At 39.5% G+C, this 19,259-nt stretch overlaps 1 protein-coding gene across 25 annotated transcripts in view; it reads right to left on the bottom strand.

Moving 5' to 3' along the window:
- Positions 1-19,259, bottom strand: part of BRSK2 (BR serine/threonine kinase 2) — a 318,684-nt gene that overhangs the window by 220,788 nt on the left and 78,637 nt on the right. The window lies entirely within an intron of this gene.

Genomic DNA, 19,259 nt, shown 5'->3' with positions numbered 1-19,259 from the left:
GTTGGTTACTACATTAACAGCACCTAACCAGGAGGCAGAAACTGGTACCAAACAGGGGAGGCAGAAAACAGAGTTAGCAACTTCATCTTCTGAATGCATCTACAGTGGAACTGCTTGCTTAGAATCATAAAATCATAGAATGTCCTGAGTTGGAAGAGACCCACAGGGATCATTGAGTCCAACTCCTGTGCCTGCATATGACAACCCCACAGTTCACACCATGTGTCTGAGGGTGTTGTCCAGTCTCTTTTTGAAGACTCAGAAATGAAACAACAAACCTTTCATTAGCATTCAAACCAACGTGAAATGCAAAGGTGTCTTTGCAAAGCCTGTCAGTACTAAATAACCATCTGCATCTGCACTAGGAACAAAACACATAGGCATGAGAGGGGGAAACGCGAACGGGGACAGTTTTGCTGGAGCCTGTGGAGGGAAGGAGTGGGAGAGACAGGGGCATGTCTGCCCTGTGAGATGGTTGCAAAGAGTGATTCAAAGGCGGTGTGCCTACAGGTTCCCTCTCTCTAAAACAAACCTTGGGGCGATTCTTGAATCTAAACAAAATCAATCCTTCCAAGCTGTTCAAACAGCACTAGCAGAGAGAAAGCAAAAAAATGGTGCCAAAATAAACACACAAATGGAATGGAAATTACCTTGAGGAATGTTAACTGGAAAGCATAGGCAAGAGATAAATGGTAGAGGCAAAGCCAACAACTTCAGAGAAATTACAGCAGCTTAGACCAGCTGTGACACAGAGCTAAGTGTGGAGAGAATGTACAGTTAGACTGGAATAGACTAAGAGCATGTCTTATGGGGCAGGGGAAAACACAAAGTGACAGAAACGAATATGTTGGGTAATACCTTTTCCCTCCAGGATCTCTCTCGTTTAGTCAATCTGACTTTCAGGATTTAAACTTTCTGCTCTTCCATTTGTAATCCGGAGAATGTATTATCTTTATAAAACTCTTCAAAAAATGCAGATAAAATGCTAATGCAAGCATAAAGAATTATTATTGTTGCTATTATCGGGGATGCTGTAAGCTCCCCTGCTGAGTTGCTCACAAAACTGACCCTGTTCTTAACTCCAGTTAAGACTTTGCACTTGGGCTTTAGTCTCTAGCTATTTTTGCAGACAACGTGATGCAACACAGTATCTACAACCTAAGAAGAACCACAATTATATTACAATTTCTTAGAAGGAAAAATAGATCCTTAACTAATCATAAAAACTGCTATTTAAAAACATGACAAAGTTCACTCCAAACACAGACTTGGGTCACCCATACAATCCTGTTACCTTGTGACAATGCAACACTGTCAAAATTTGTGGATTCACACAAGCATTAACAGGATTAACATACTGGTTTATCAGCTACTACACACATAATTCCCTAGAGAACAAAGCATTCCCATCACTGGGATGAAACATGGTAATTATTTGACTGTGCTGCAATGCAACATGGTCATTTAAAAACTGGGATCAAAACCTACGTGCAAGACACTCTGAAGGAAGGAGTCTGACCAGGCAGAGCAGATTCCTTTTGGACACTGAAGTTGGTAACTCACCAGCAAAGTTACACTACCTTTTGATGCCCACGAATAGACAGTGCCTCAGCAAGACTTGTCATTTAAAGTACCATGGCTCCCGTATCACATTGTCACACCGAATCTGTGTGAAAAGTGCTGCCTTCTGATTCAGTGACCTCACTCCCAAAGCAGAGTTTTCTTTGATGATAGATACTCCAAGCCACTGCTGACCTCAACCAACCTCAATATACACATTTTTAATTCTGACGCTGCCTGCTGTCTTAAAAAGGACTACAAAATTTTAAACACTTAAATGCCACCAAAATCCAAAGCCATCCTGTCATAGATCTCATCCAAGGACCACTGCCAACAAAGGGAGGACTCCTGTACTGTTCAAAAGGATTCTGGTTTAGCCTCACAGAAGTAAAGTGTGGCTGTGAAAGCAAGATCCCATTTCCTATATATAATCAGCACTACCATGAGCCTGCTTGGTGCACAGCAGCAACTGGCAGCTTGATTTCACCTCCTCTCTGTCCTGAAGTTATACCTCTCCATCCTCTCCACACCAGAGAGCTCTTTTCCACTCCACTGTCCTTGCTCCTAGTAGCTCCCTCCCCATGCCCCAAGAAAAGGCATTCCCTTCTAAGTTCAAATCCCTGTCAGTAGCAGCATGTATTGGAAGAACTCACAGAATCACTTCCTACCTGCCCTCCAGGATCCAGCTCTTTGGAGGTATGTTTGGTGGGGCGCGTTAAGCAAAGAAAAGAGCAGTCAAGCAAGGACAGAATGAAGTGAGTGAAACAGAGATGACAGAGGTATCTGATGAAAGTCAAGGAAAAAAATAGCAAACAGGGTGGGAGAGGAGGGAGAAAGAAACCTTGAAACAATGAGATACCAAAGAGTAATGGAGAGAGAACATGCAAGAACAGAGCTGGTAAGCAGAGGAAGAACAGAGCTAATATTATTATTCCAGGCTTCCTCACATTTAATATCCAACTATTGGAAAGAAATCCAAGGCTGCTTCCCAGGGGTTTATTCCTAACCTTGCCTGTGTAAGCAAGATATACACACTGATGAGGGTTTTGCCATTTAAATTATTACTTTTAGTACAAAATAAAAAATAGTATTTATTGGGTTACAATTACTTCTGCTTACTGATCCAGTACCTTGCAGAAATATTCTATTAAAAAAAGCCCAACCCACCCACAGATCAGTTATACAGCTTTGTATACACTAGAGGAACTTCCTAACCCAGCAAGCTATGGTACAAATCAATCAGTTTTGTCACCTAAAAACCAACAACTGAAATTCTAAGGGCCTGGGATGGCAGGGAAAACACCAGGATTCAACTGACACACTGTTACACGGTTTTGACAGCAACACAAGTACCAGCACAGGTAGATTTTAGTAGCTTTTAGGGGTTAATATTCCAGATCACAGGGCCTGCTGACCTCGTATTATTGCTCAACTTTTCAAGGAGAAGCGGAGAGAAATTAAAAGTGGGTATTTTGACTCTGAATGCCTTGTTAAAAATTTTCAGGTAGCAACAACTACTGATGTCATACTAAACCTCAGAGATAGCACTGGGGTTGTGGAAAGTAAGAACTAAAAGCTGAAGTGATTTTTTCCCTTTGCATGATACAAAATAGTAAGTGGAAAGGTGATGTTAGCAGATGAGTAACAAATTTGGGTCAGCTATAGCAATTTGAATTTAAGGTCAAAAATTTACAATTAAGGTTTGGAACTGAGTACCACAGAGTGTGAATTATTACTAAATTTTCCTAAGTTCTCAGAAAAAAAAAGATGAAAATAAGTGTCAGATCTTTTTTACACCTGACCATTAATTTTGGATAATCAGGCTGTTATCTACCTTGTACTCATACCTACTATTAAGGTTCAGTATGGCAGGGTACAAAAACTGGAATTATTGTTTCATTTGGAAAGATACAAAGATGTAATCTGTATATCATATTTTCAGTGTTGGAGCACTAGTTGGTACCTAGTTTATAAGGACAAGTAAAGCTAGGAATAGGTTATGCTATCAGGATGGAAAGGCCTGAAATTTTCCCTAAGACCTGTACATGTTTTTGTTAAGTTTTACAGTAGGATGAGGACTAATATCAAATCATTTGCATATTTTATCCTAGTTTTTAGGCATCAAAATATTTCTCCTATAAATTCAATACTAGGGTTAGAGTTGGGGAGTAGGACAGTAGTGGTCAGAGTGTCTAAACTGTTGCTTTACTTTGCAAACATCAGATAAAAGACATCCATGAGCATCACTGAATTTTCATATGGTACTCAATTTCAGCACACAATAAGGATATTCTACTCTACAAAATTAATTCAACATTAAAGTGGTAGATAGTTAAAATTGTCATAGGTCTGCTGCTGGCATGCCTGAAATCAATGAAAAGATATCAGTTTGTGTAATTGAATTCGTTTCTGTGTTTTCAAAATTGCAGATCTTTGTTCAAGCTTTGTTTTCTCCATTACAGGAAATTATTTTCAAAGATTTTTATTCTTATCATAACACTGTACAGAATGATCCTCACTTTTTTTTTTTTCTGCTCAGAGATGCCTGGAACGGGGTCATGACAAAGGTCCCTTTCAGATATTGCAATTAAGCTACAGAAAGCTGACAAGCAGGTGTGAAATGGGTGCCAGAAAGGATTCCAACCACTGCTTCTGTAGGTGTCAAGAAGTTCAATTCTGCGCAAAACTACAGGAGTGCTCTAAGCTATTTTGACTGGCTTTGGACATGGATGGATAATGGGGGAGATGACAGCATAGTAATTTTCTAATTCCTTTATACACCAAACTACTTAGAGCAGAATCCTGAAAAATAAGCAAACCTGAACTCTAGGCAACTTATGAAGAGAACAGAAAGTGAATGAAAAATGCTGTGAGAGTGAATGAGGTCATACTCTTTGAAACAGCAATTAAAGTCTTCAAAAGCTAAAACAACGGTGTTCTGCTAAGTGCTAATCCTTCTATTGAAAAGGAGGAAGGCTGAGGGGCAAGACTGTTTAAATTATTAATATCACCCCATGCTAGTCTGCATCACTGGAACAATAAGATGAATTATAGTGAGGCCAATGTTATTTTAAATTACTCTCAGCAAGGTGTGGGGCACTTACTTATTTCTCATGGGTTGATGTTTACATGTGTTCTTGCATTTGTCTGATACTCCTCCTGCATATACGTACATATCTAATTCAAAAATATTTAATGTGTTCAAAAGAAAAAGTTAATTACTGAAAGAGTAGATTCACCCAAGAAAAATAATCTTTTTACTGGAATACCTTTGTTACAAAAAGGCTAGAGCTCACAAGCCCCCGAGGCAAAGCCCTGTATGACAGGACACAATGAGCTGCTATGAAGGATGGCTTAGTGAATAAGACATGAGGTTAGGATTCAGGACACCTGGGTTCAAGCCCTCTTCAGTTAATGATTCTCTGTGTGACTTTGAACAAGTTGCTTAATTTATTACATCTTTTAGTCTCTTCTTCGTGTAATGCAGATAATGGCTTTCCATCTCACAGGGTGGTGAGTGTAAAACCTAATAATTCAATCGTTCCAAGGCAATCAGATGCCATGGACACTATTAGTTATTGATAATTTTGTTATGTTAAAGAGGCTTGGTATTGCTGAATGACTCTTCCAGAAACACTGTCCTGGATATGCAATGTCTGGCACAGCTTCCACCAACATGCTTTGCATTCCTTGCCATTTCTTCTGCAAACATCTCTCCAAACCCCAGGAAGTGTATTTTGGGAAGGACATGATGCAGGCTGAAATTCTTCAGACTTGTACCGATGCAGGTAGAATGAGGACCAAGTCTCAATCTATTTCCATCCTGAACCATTATGAAAAGGCTCATATGTACCCAAAAAGGATCAAACATTAAATAATGGCAGCCACTGCTACATGTGGTGGTCTATGTGTCAGACTACAAACTGAGACTAAATGAGAGAGTGGATTTCCTCCTCCAGTTGCTATTTAAGTTAGAGTATACTCCAAGCAATGAAACTAAAGTAAATTAAGCACAGTTTGGGTCTCACGGGTTCTGCATGCCTCTTCTGATTCTGCCATTAGGCTCTAGGTGACTTCAGGCAAGTCACCAATCTTTCACACCTGCACTCTCCTCAGATCATCTCCCACCTTTACCACCCCAAAAGCATAATAATATTTAAAGTACTTTGTTTTGCAGACAGGAATACACAAAGCACAACTATTTGAACCCCACAATAAACACTGACATTGAGCTTTTTCTACATCTGTCACATGAGCTGCCTGTAACACATCTGAGCACTTCTCTTCAGCTTGGTTCTACCTCATCTAACTCCTCCTCCAAGGATATTCACTTTGCTGGCCTGCTCGCTTCAGAAAACAGCAAACAGTTGCAGCAATTCAACAAAGTTTGTATGACCTGAGAGAAAAAAGAACTGATAAAGCAGTATATATGCGCACTATATATTCCCTTGGAACTATGCACACTGGAAATAATATTTTTTAAAATAAACAGTAACTTTTCAAGCTAAATATTCGATTATAAATGCAGAAGACAGCCCATGCAAATGCCTGCATTTATCTGCTCGGGAAGAGCAATGACAGATCTTGGACACAAAGCCTCCATCGCACCTCAGAAACACGTAATTAGATATGCTTTAAATCAGGCCCCATGGTCGTTCCTGGAAACATCTACAGTCTCCCAAGACGGAGAAGGTCCTGGAAGCATCACTGCTGCTGTTAGTGCAGCTCAACATATTTTAAGAAATTTTCTTTTGCTTTTCATTTTTTCAACTGCCAGCACATAATGCAGAGATCAAAAACAGCAATAGGCAGGCTGGGACTACACATTTAAAAGCAGTGAAAAGGCAGCTCAGCACCAACCTGCACAGCTATTCTGCCCAGGTCTCTTTCACACAAGCACATGTACAGATTTATTTATTTGATTTTACAGCTTTTGCAAGTGCAGCACATAGCTGCGCAGCCTACTGCTTTTGCCAGAAAACATATTGGCATTCTAGTGCTCAAAGCACTTTCCTCATGACAGCTTTTATGGGTACAGTAGAACGGGTGTTAAGTTCTGATTCACATTCTGTAGATAAAACATAATGTTCTCACCATTCCTCATCCAAACCAATGGAGATCAGAAACTCGCAACATTTTTGTCTCTGATCTATCATTATTTCTCCCTTCATCTCAACCTAAAAGAAAACTCTAAAACAGTGTCCATTAGCTACAGAAAAACATTGTTATTTATCACTTTCTGGACACCAAAAATAGCAACCATATTCGAAACACAAAATTTTGAAGCAAAGCATTTGCTTTCATTTCTATTTTGCTATTTATTTAAAATAAACATATTTCTAAAATATTAATTGTAATTTTTTCCGACCTGTTCTCTCTCTCCTTTGTTATTATTTGTACTTTTACAAACCCTGAACATCTGCCAGTGCAAAAATATGAGGTTTCAAGCTGTCATTTCATGGACTGAAAGGCACCTCTCAAATCACCATGGACTATTCTTCCAATCCTGACAACAGGGGCCCGTGATTCAATACATGTGGGAATGCATTAATTCTAAGAATAAAAGATTAAAAGAAAAATTCACACACAACTATAAAATAGTGTTAGAAAAATAACAAAGTGTTTTATTATTTTGTTGACATTGGTTCCCCAAAACATGTAAACACATTCTAAATTGTCCCTGAACTAAGTATGACTCCCCTGCTTGTGGTGCAGCTGGGACCAGGACAGTCCACAGCAGCAGCTCCTGAGTCAGCCCTGGCAGCTGCAGGCAGCTGAGCTGCTCCTAAGTTACGGTTCCCACAGTCACTGTGCTGCATCTTGAGGGGAATGAGTCCTGACGGAAGAGCTGGGACGTGCACAGGCAGGCCTGCAGAGCACTCCTCTCCAGCCGTGCTGCTTTGCACCCCAGTGGAACCTCAACAGGGCTGTTCTCTCAAGCTCCACAACAGCAGAATTCTTCTCCTCTACCTCCTTGCCACCTCCTTAATCATGGCCTTAAGGCACGGTCTGACTTAAACAATGGGATTTTTTTTCCTGGATCTCCACCAAAACTGACTCTCTCTTAAGAATTACAGATTACAGAACTGTACTTTCACAAAATATAAAGCTGGAATCCTGACTGGGTTTTGCTCATCTGTGTTTCTCTCAGGCATCGTGGCCTAATGTTAGCATGGGAAATGCAGGCTATCTTTGTTTATAATGTCTCTCCTACTGCTTACTCTGGTTCCTCTTTTCTCCTAAAATCCTGGGTAGAGTTAATGGGAATTTAATAACCACTGCTTTACTTCGTAAAGTGGTTTCTGACAGAGGTGAGCAACTTCTGCTTGAGAAAAATGGAACTGTTATGAGGAATCGTATCAAGCGACACCAAACACCTTCCTGCACCTAAAGGCGTGAACTTCATTCACTACAACAAGATTTAGGGTAAATTACTGGAAAACAGGCGGGCCGCAAACAAGAAAGTATATTTTGAAAAAGATTTCTCCATTCTTCGCTTTTTTAAATTCCATTTTGCATTTAGTCCTCCCCCCACATCCCACTCACAGCAACAGTTTTGAGTAGATGCTCTCAAGCAAATAAATTTAGGCTCTTAGTCTCAACTTTCACTTGTGCAAAGCAATAAATGATTTGGACTAACTTCTGAACTGGTGTTAAAGAAAAGCCAACTACAGTCAACTTCAATTTCCTGCTTGACTGAGATGAACGTGCTGGGGAGCACGGACAGTGAGCACCCTTAAATAATGCATTTTAGTATGTACCTGGACCTCCCACTGCAGCTGCACATGCGAAATGCAGTACAGGGACAAGGCAGAAGTCACATATGTACGACAGGCCTGTCATCGCCAGCTACTTAAGTATGACAGTGAAACTAAAGATGAACCACGCACATGAATGCTGTTCAATTACGCAAAAATACAAGTCAACAATGTGCCGTGTAGTTCCAGTAACACAAGAAAAATTCCACTTGCTTTAAATCATCTCACACAACATTATTCAGTTGAAGCATCTTTCCCACTCCATTCATTAATTACTACTTTCACATAAAACACATTGTCTATTTTGGGCAACAATTTTCTTAAGCAGATAATAGTCACATTAAATCCAGCAGTTCAAAAAGGAGCATTTTATCAAACGAGCCATGAAATTCATTTTACTTTTCTGCCACTAGTATGTCAGAAACTCTGTGTCGCCTTTAATAAACTTCTCCAAATGAGTATGCTGATAACTGAACAACATGACATTTCTAACAGCGAAAAGGCAAAAAACCAGAAACAATTACACTAAGAAATGAAGGGGGAAGAGGAAAAACGGGCTGGAAGTATCTTGCTTCAAGTAAAATCTCATTAAGTTAGCATGTGGCACTCTTCTCAGGGAAAAAAAAAGAGGACTCCTAGGCCATGTGTTAAGGTCCCTATTCCACTTTTAATGAGACAAGTCAGGACTGAAGCGTGAACCAAGCAATGTATCACCACCTGAAGGGCTAGAAAAATTAGTGTAAAGAAGTTAAAATGATAAAAGCACTTGAAGACACTCTGGTATTGTTCTCACTCTATAGATTTCCTCGCAAGTTTATAAGAAAATATGCATTCATACTAAAAAAAAAAAAAAAAGGCATCTTCTACTTTCATAGAATGGAGAATTGCAAGTTGAGTTCTTCTTATCTTTTTGGTTACAGTTTTTCTTTGTTTCTTCACATTCTTTTATACCAGAAAAAATAGAAAAGCAAACCTAAAGAAATAAAAAAACGTGACAAGTCAGCCACAGAGCATAAGAGAAAATAATAAAAGTAAAAATAAAACAAAACCAAAATAAAAACTTTGGAAACAAATGGAACTAAATCAAAGTATGTATTTTCAGCCGAGTGATATTTTTTCATTGCTATTTCCTGTTTTTCAATCAGCTCTAATCCTTGGCTAGAGAATTCAATGGAGCTATGTCGATTTATATTAGCTAAGGATTTGGCACATCATATTAAGTATTTCCCAGTGTGATCATGGCTCTAAGTTAAGTAATTAAAACATTTCACGCAAATAGGGACAGAATCTATATTTCAGTTTTCTGAGTGATCCCAGCACAGTGGAAAGGGCTCCAATTTTCTCAAATGAGATGAATTGGAACATTTATTTGTACGCCGAGAGTTCTAATGCCATAGCCATGATGTCTGGATACGTTTGTATACTACACATACCCCCTCAAAATAAAATGGGAAGCACTAACTTAATTCATAACTATGTCTACTTCTATAAAGTCATGGAAACATCTACTTGAGCAGTCTTCTTTCTCTTGTTAAAGACATTGCAGATCATAGAATCCAACAGTCCAGACTACATCTGTACAAGAGAACCAAATATAAGACTTTACTTCACAGGGTTCATTTTTACCTGCCTGATATTTAATAGCAACTTCCATTGTGGGGAAAAAATTACAACAGCGCAAGAGATTATATGGTTGGTACCTTGATCACCACCAGTCAGCTGCACTTCAGCAGCCTGAAATGATTAACTGAAGCACTGAGAGTTGAATTTCACTGGAAAGAGGGTGGGGAAAACAAATGCACATTTCCAGTTTTTATTCTATTTTTGCTTGCTCTGACTCTGTCATGAGTGTCATTAAACCCATATGAAGAAAGTGTTAAATCTCATTTAATACCACCTCTTAACCATCGGATACACACACACATTCTCAACTAGAACAGAAATTTGATCTCTTTGTCAAACTTGTTGAAGAAATTTCAAAGGGAATAGCAATTGGAGACTTTTTTTTTTTTTTTTACTCTATTATGTGAAAGACTCTGTCAAGCCTTGCCTTGATAAAAGAAGAGAGCCCTCACTTTGGGTCTGAAAAAGGAGGTGGAGAATCATGTAAAAGGAAAATCAGTAGAACACCATTTTGCATTTCATCCTAAGCCACAGCAATCAACAGAATTCTCTTTGTTTGACCAGTGCAGCCCTGGATCCAGCCCTTTATGAGATGGATCTTTCATGAGCATTATATATTCAATCTTTGTTGCTAGAATCCAATTTTGCTGTGTCCTCTTACCTGTCAGAAATGTAGGCTTTCACAAAATAAATACTTAAGCACTCCAAATGAAGGAAATTATAATAGTGAGACAGAAAAAGTTCCTCCTAAAGGTGACGGAAAGGATGCAGATCAAAATGGTAAGGAGAGTAAAGAAATCATCATTAAAATGACAGGGATGAAAGAAAAATTAAGAGTCTGTAATTTTTCTTAGGAAAGAAAAAAATCTGCATCTGACAGCAAGTTAACAAATATTTACACTTCAGTTCATGCTGCTGGTAATTTATTTTCCCAGTGTGTCCCCCTGGCTTTAATAACCTGATGTCTCAAAAGGTTTTCTTTTTCTACTCCATGTGTCACAGCAAACCCTGGCAAACTGACCACGGGAAACTTGTAAAACAACATTGGAACATTCAGAAGCACAAAATATGGGGGAGAAAATAACTTTTAGAAACTCAGTCAAGGATTACAAATTACAGGAAGAATAAAGACCGTCAGGTGACACAAACAGCATCTCCAGGCTGGAAACCCCTGATCTCTTTCTGTTCAAATAAGATATTAGAAGACAGAAAGAACCATCCTAATTATCTCATCCTACTTCCTGCATAACAGGTCTGCAAACCATGGTCAGGACTACGGGCTACCCAATTTAAGAGATATCCAGTCTTCATTTATGAGAGGGGAAACTCCTCCTTATCAATTTGTACCACTGATAAAATACTATAACTGTAAAAAGAAACAAAAATAAAAACTGCATCTTATTTCTAGTTCATGACTGACTCTTTTCTCATGCCTTTGGCAGACCTGGTGAATGAAATAAGCCCCTAAAAGCCTACACAATTTACCAAATAGAGTGTTCATTTATCATACTACTGCTATAGAAATAGACAGATTGGTTGAGTTTTAAATCTACAAAAGGCTCTTTTTATATGCCCTTTGTGATTGAGCTCATTTACATACAGAAATAAATGTTCAGAGCACATAAAAACAAGACACTGACTTACGGCCCCTCTGAAAATCTGGCTGTGGTATGTAATCATACCTCTTCTACACAAGCTACGTCATGCTGTTCAACCACTCACCACTAAAGTCAGTGCAGACACCAAGAGCCAACTCCAAGGCACAACAGCAGGACAGAATTTGGCTTTATGCACTTCACATAACCCCAGTAGTTTATAATCTTCTGGCTTTATACAAGGCTGCCAGGTATTTCACAGATGCTGGCAACCAAACCAGTGAATTGAACAGGCATGTCAGGATAGCTCTGAGAGGACACTGGCAGCACTGCATATTCTTCTACAGTGAAAAGCAAATTAGCAGAGAGGTAGAGATGGATATGAAGAAAAAGGAACCATGTGAACCACAACTGGGAGGCAGAAAAAGGCATAGCTGTATTTCAGAGCAAAACAAGAGATTAGTCTTCAATGCACAACATCAGAAAAACTCTGTATTTTGTGGTGATAAAAGGAGATTTAGGAGGAAAAGACTGGATTCATTGGTTTATTCCCATCTTTGTCACTGACAGAATTTTGTCCAGCTTTTATCCCACAGCATACTCACCGATAATGGATATAGGGTCTCAATTTCAGAAGTGCTTAGCACTGTAACTCCAAATTCAGACAACAGGTGCTACAGGTATTCAAATGCTCTGGGGGAAAAACAAACAAACAACGCACAACCAAAAAAACCCACCAATCAGCCAACCAAACAAAAAACAAAACAAAACCACTCACAACCAACCTCAGGTCTCTAATGCTTACCTAACCTCTCTGGGATGTTGTGAGGATTAATTAACTAATGCCTGTAAAACGTTTATTGATTCTCCGATAAAATGCTGTAGACGTCAGAACAATAATTTAAATCAAATGTCACGTAATCACTGAATGTGTGTTGGGGAAAGACGGTGCTTGCAAACAGTGTGTCGGCTAAAAGAGGAAAAGTAGACAATCAAATGCTAGAGAATTTGTTTCAGCAATGAAGAGAAAGAAAAGCTGAGCTATAAAGTTAGAGACTTGAAAAAGAAGACTTAGCTTGTTTAAAAAATGTAAGACGACCTCCCCGGCTTTTGAAGCCGAAGTTCAGTGAAAATTAGAGGAATAAGACTTCTGTAGGAAACAGACCTTATTTGCCATCATGGCACACAAACAAGACAAAAGCAGGACCAAAAGAGATGACAGCAGCACCAGCTGCCCACCACCACCACCCCCGCCCCCTTCCACACACCCGCACGCACACGTAGATTGCCATCTTTCACCCGATTAATCCTCTCCCAGGACAGATTAACGCTTATCTGCTCAATATCCATCTGCTTTGTGATTTCAGAAGATTGTAACCAATCCCAAGGCCTTATCAGCGCCTCTCCCCCCATAGGCAGATGGGAAAAGATGGAAATCATCGTGTTCTATTAGCGATGGCAGGGACAACAGGCTAACACAGCTGCCTCTGTCCCTTGTTCCCTCATTCAGGCTCCATAGCACACAAACACTGCAGTATGGCAACACAGGCAGAGCAACCTTCTCCCTCTGCTTGCTATTCACCTGAATTAATGAGTTTTGAGAGGACAGCAACTGCTAAACGCTCCTTCCAAAAATGCATTTAAACAGGAGCATCGCTGTCTCTGCCTCAGATAAAAAACATCAGAACGGATTACGGAGACAGGAAGCAGAAAGGAAAGCCTTGAACTATTGAGATTTAGGCATTTCAGACATCTGTGGACACGCAGCACAGAAACCAGTGAACAGATCTGCTACAGCAGTGTGCTGTTCTCCACTCATCCGCTTGTGTAAGTGAAACAGCACAGACCCATCCTCTGGACAGCCCTGTCTGCAGGCTTCATTCTCCAGCTCTTCAGGGCTGCATCCACACTTTAATTCAAAACAATTACAGGCAAAGCGGGAAAACAACACCTCGAATTGCACAGTTTATTTGCAAAGGAAACACGTCTTCAGCTGTACACCCAAACTGAGCTATGGCCTTTACACTCAAACAGACAAAAGAAATTGATTTTTGCCCTTCCATATTCCTCACTCTTTCATGTTCCACCTCTAAAAAGAGCACAGTAATGATTTTATTTGCAGAAATCTAAAGGAGGAAAGTGAAGGGACATAAACACTTTTAAAGGAACACAGTCAGATTAAAAAATCTCACTATTATTTAAAAATATCTTACATAGTATTGCTTGAAGTAATATCCCAGCATCAAATAACCAAAAGACAGAGGAGAAAGGTGAGCTTGAAAGAAAATATTCTGTTTTTTTCCCTGACTTATTTTCCCTTCACTGTCAGAGTGTCCTATAAGTTATCCTGGTCATATGTTTTCTTCCCACGTTTCTCATGGTAGCCTACACAAGTACCTTAAACTAGGCTTCCATTAAGATGTTTAGTTAGGCAAGATAAATCCCACTCTAGAATGAAAAAAATTATTTAAGTATCCAAGCAAAATTACATAAGCAGATCAGATTTTGAATACTACTTACTTACAGCAAGTCGCTTACAATCCATTGACAAAGCAATGACTCTTAACGTGCAAACACAATAAGCAAATTCATACTGAATATTGTTTGACTGCCCACTGGCAACTAATTAACAGAAATATCTATAATCCCAAAGCACAGACATGGCAATATTTAAAACCTACATCAATATGTTCTTAGGCAGCGAGTAAAGATCTCAAATCCAGTAGGATGTGTAAGCCTGAAGTCATACCTGGCATGTCTTCCTGGAAACAGGACATGTTTTCTGGTTTGAAGGAGAAGTGGTTAAGCAAACCACTACAGACACAAAATATGTATTTATAAGGGATCTATCTGAGCAAATCCCAAAGCACTTTTCAAAAGGTGAATATTAGACTATTTTTTTCTATCATTGAAATACAGTATCTTTTATGGTGAAATGCGATAGCTTTTTACTAAAATGAGGTAATAGTAAAAAAACTGCTTAAGACACAGAGTGAAAGGCATGGTATTTAAGTAGATGAGGAGAAGAAAGTAACAGAGAGAAAAACATGATTTCCCAAGCTGGAATTTTGCCCAGAAAACTGGGTCTAAAATGTCTTTCATTAAATGAGTTGACGGTCTCCTTAATAACTCCAAGTTGGTGAAATCTCATCTCCAGCTACACAAAAACTCAGTGATAAATATATGAAAAAGAAAACCAACAACAAAATCAAACAAAAATAACACAACACTGTACATAAAGCAGACATGCACTGTCTGAAGAAGCAAAAGACAGCATAAGAATATATTACATTGTTTCTAAAAATGTCTTCTAGACACATACAGAAAAGCTCTTTTCCCAAAAGGTCACCTGCATTCTGCACCCAAACAGCAAAGCCCACAAAATATAGGAAACATTATGTTTTTAATAATGTAGAAGGTCACTGTATAACAGGTCAACAATCCATTAACTCTCTTGTGACAGTATATTGTTCCACTACCTTTTGGCTGAAACGGTGTAATAGGGTATGATATTGATCTTATACTGTTCTTCTAATAAATATGGACTCCTCTCTGCCATTGCCAGGGTAATGGAGTGCCTTACAATCTTTAGTATAAATATGCTCATAATAAACATGAAACAGTATTTACCCACTCTTTCACAGATGAGGAAAAGGTGATATAGGCAGCCAAACCTCACTGTTTTCCATGGGTGACAGGTCCTTAAATGTCTTTCAAAGTCTGAGACTTTGTGAATAAAATAGGGGGAAGAGGCGAGGAATCACAAAATGGATCAGCTGGAGACCAGCAGCTGCCCATCCTGTCCACTGGTGCAACTCTTACTGGCTTCCCATCAGCCAGTGTGGTCTCAGAGTGAAGTAGGTATGCTATCTGCTCCTCCACAACCATAGATCCAAGCAGCAAATTGACCACTAAGGAAATAAAAAGTTCTTTAAACGACCACTCTGGAATCCTGTGTTGTGGGTTATCTTTTTCAGAAGCACGAGTCATAAGAGATGAAATCCTATGACATCTGGTCTCAGAGTGGCTTTACCTCATGTGACATGGTATACAAAGGGAGGAAGAGGAAGGTGTACATTATTCACCACGGAAAAGAACCAAGTGAGACATTTCCTATGTTTCTAGAAGAACTTAACCCTAATGGTAATTCTGTGAAAGAAGCTATAGATCCTCTATATGAATAAAGCAGCTGTGCATGGGACTTGTATTGATTTAGAAAAAAAATTTTGCTCTTGCCTTCTTTGTGGGTGTTGACCAGCTCTGTTCCAAGATGAGAAGGTGCAGCTCTCTGAAACACCAGCCTAAAAAATTAAGTACAGCTCTAATGGCAACTACAAGACTCTGTTTTCCTGCGTAACACCTTCCCTCTATCACAGAGAGGGAAAACACAGTCTCACAGTGGGGCACTGCTGCTCTCCGAAGCACAGGTATACATTATGAATGACTGATTTATAGAGTCTCACAGAGGACACCCTCTACAACAAAAATCACTACATAATCTTCCTCACTATCTATCAACATTTTCACTGTTCCCCACTTCAAAGCTTGTAAAACAACCATAAATATTGAGCAAACATATTAATACCTTTTTAAAACAGTCTGAAAAAGGCTTTGATCTGATAGAATGCAAGAGGAATGATTAAGCTTTAAGTCTTGCCAGCTCTTTTTAAATTAGGTCTAAAAAAAAGACGGAGTTGAAAGATGATAACTACTCACCTAGAGGTCATCAGTCTTCTAGGCTACCATGGTCAGTGCTGGCCAGCATATCCCATCGCTTTCCATAGTCTAAAACTTCCGATGTAGTCTTGGCGACGCTCATTTCGGGCACTTACAGGTTATGCTCAAGTCATGTCATGGTCTGATCAGTTTATGTCAGATTGACATGTAAATATCCTGACTGCTTTCCTTACTAGCTCACTGATAAATCTACTGAAAAAAAATTTTCCACCCTACACTCAAGCTCTAGTTATGGAGAATTATCAGCGTGTCAGCTCTATGTAGGCAAAGCAGAACACCTTTAACATCATCTGCCCAGGTTGTTATTTTTTTTTTCTTTTTTACTTAGTTTTAAACTTTCAGAAGCATGGATGATGGCTTTTTTTATCCTACTTTACTGGAAATAATTCCACAGTCAATGGTCTCACTAAGAGCCACATTACATGATCTAACATGGTCCCTTTCTAACATCACCTTGCTGCCTTGTTTGCATTGTGTGGAAAGGGCTGTCAGCTACAGATTCAGATGTTCCAATCCAGTATGAGCAAGTGGACAGTGTTTTGGATTACACCACACATGGCAAAAGCTGTTTTAGACCTCCAGTGAGTTCTTTCGATTTGCTTCACACATTGTATGTTCTCCTTGCCTTGTTAATTGACTGAGCTCAGGCAATGCTCATGCAGCATAATATGGCTGACACACTGAAATTCCTGATTACAACTTTTAATATCTGCATGATCCATCTGGAAGGAGAACTTCAAACCCTTCAGTGCACTTCAGAATCACTGGAGAACCTTGTAAAGACAGTCGTCAGCACTGTATGAAAGCAGTGGCTTGAGTTTTGATCATACTTGCCTTCTGCAAGAGTGGCTTTCTTTTTTTTTTCCCCCTTCTCTCTTCCATCCAGCTGTACCTTCAGCCACCTAGACTGACATATGCTTCCTCAATGATATTTCATTCAAGCCATGCAATAACTACTGTTCCACAAATACCTAACGTCAGGCAATAGTTACTCCATGACTTTCTGTCAAGCCTCCACCTATTCTGCATCTCTCATCTGCCCTCCTCACTCTTCCTTTCTTCCATTCCATCTTGAGTTTCACAGCTTGTTAAGAGTACAACTAGTTATCACACACTGGGTTCTTCCCCCTTCTCTGTTTTTCTAATAAACACCTCAAAATGTAACCAGCCTAGCTGGTTGGAGAGGAGAAATAAACTTTCCTGTCCCATGGAACATGGAGATAAAATGTTGTTTAGCTCACACACAGGGAAAGTAATCAATACATATATTACAAGAAAAATATTCACAAAGGTCTAATCATTAGAACTTTCAAAGTACAAACTGCAGGAGGTTAGGACCAGTAAAGGCTTTTTACATAGCTGGCAAAAGAGCTGCTTAATATTGCCCATGCTTGACAGAACCAATCTGCATCAAAAAGCAAAGAAGATTTTTCAGATGACAAACTTTATGCAATTGTATTGTAGGTCAATGTATTTTAGGTCTTTTCCCTATTAGATACTATACTGAGCATTATTTGGTGGCTTTGTGTAGTGGGATCCCTACTCTTGATGATTTCCCACTGGTTTTTTGGCATAGAAATTGAGCTACAGGCATTGGTCCATATTTCCTACTCTCTCTGAGAACGGTTTGTGCTTTTCCATCTGCTCGTCTGACTGGATGGATGTCTAGGAATAGTAATGGTTCTGACTCCTTTGACCACAGCCTACGTATTTTAAGGTTTCACTGCGGGGATATGATGCCATTTTGCAAAACTTGTTTCACGAAGACCTGCATCAAGGATGGGGTCAAAAAAGGCAGGGCAGCAGCTGGCTGGTCTCTTCAGGAGTATGGCTGTACTATTCCCTCACTCTTCTCAGAAAGTGCTGAATGTAGACTTTTACTTCCACAGGGGAAGACCTGATAATCCCCTGTTGGGCTATACCATCTGTCTGTTCAGGAACACATCTTACATCAGCGATACTCAGAATGGTATGATAGGCAATGTGTTCTGGGCTCCACAGAGTCCTCGCTGCTGGGCATTCACCCCATGGGGAGTGGCCATGCTTATGTCGCTGCCTTATCTTCTGTTAGTGAAACAATTTAAAGATTTGAGTCTGTGCCTGTTCACTGAAGTCAATTGAAGAATGGGTTAGCTAATTTCTAGACTGATGCAGAAATGGGCCCCAAACAGCAAGTCCTTGTGGGGTCTTTTTGAAGAACTGCCATTTTAATATAGTTCATGGAGTGAGGAACTGGAGGCTTGAAAGAGAAGCCCAGAAAAGAGGTGGGGGCAAAGAAGGGGAAAGGAGGTTAACATTCTGCAATGACGGCTACTAAATCTTATTTTCCCAATGGATGTTTCAAGTGTATGTTTAATTTATATTCTTACATGCCTCGAGCTAAAATGCCTACTACTTTACTCCATTAGGACTCCTTGTTTACAGTATTACAGTATATGGAAATGTGAAACAGGTAGAATTCAGAACTAATGGAATAAATAATTCCTGCCCCCCTGTCTTTCCTCCTGTCTACATGTGACAACATACATCTTGTTTTTCTGTTGCAGTCTGTGCATTGCATGTCACCCTTAGGACATTTGCAGTAACTTTTGGAGAGAAGAAATAAACTTTCCTTGGCCATGGAGCATGGAGATAAAATGTTATTTAGCTCACACATGAGGAAAAGTAATCAGTAAATATATTACAACAAAAACATTCACAAACGTCTAATCACTAGAACTTCTAAACTACAAACTGCAGGAGGTTTGGACCCATAAAAGCTTTTTACATCACTGGCAAAAGAGCTGTTTAATAGCAGCCATCCTTGACAGAACCAAATTAGAGTCAAATATGCATCACTGGAGTCTCTTTGAGCACTGCCTCAATGCAAGTGAATGAAGCTGGAGCTGTTGGCCAGGTTACTATTTTTATGAATCTGCACTGCACTGAGAAGCTGTATCATAGAGAGCAGGTCAGCAGGACTCTAGTAAGCTTCCATTTTCAAAGG

Source organism: Columba livia, chromosome 5 (genome assembly GCF_036013475.1).
Source record: "Columba livia isolate bColLiv1 breed racing homer chromosome 5, bColLiv1.pat.W.v2, whole genome shotgun sequence".
Lineage (NCBI taxonomy): Eukaryota > Metazoa > Chordata > Aves > Columbiformes > Columbidae > Columba > Columba livia.
The sequence above is the reverse complement of the archived record's forward strand: the minus strand, read 5'-3'. Positions and strand labels throughout refer to the sequence as shown.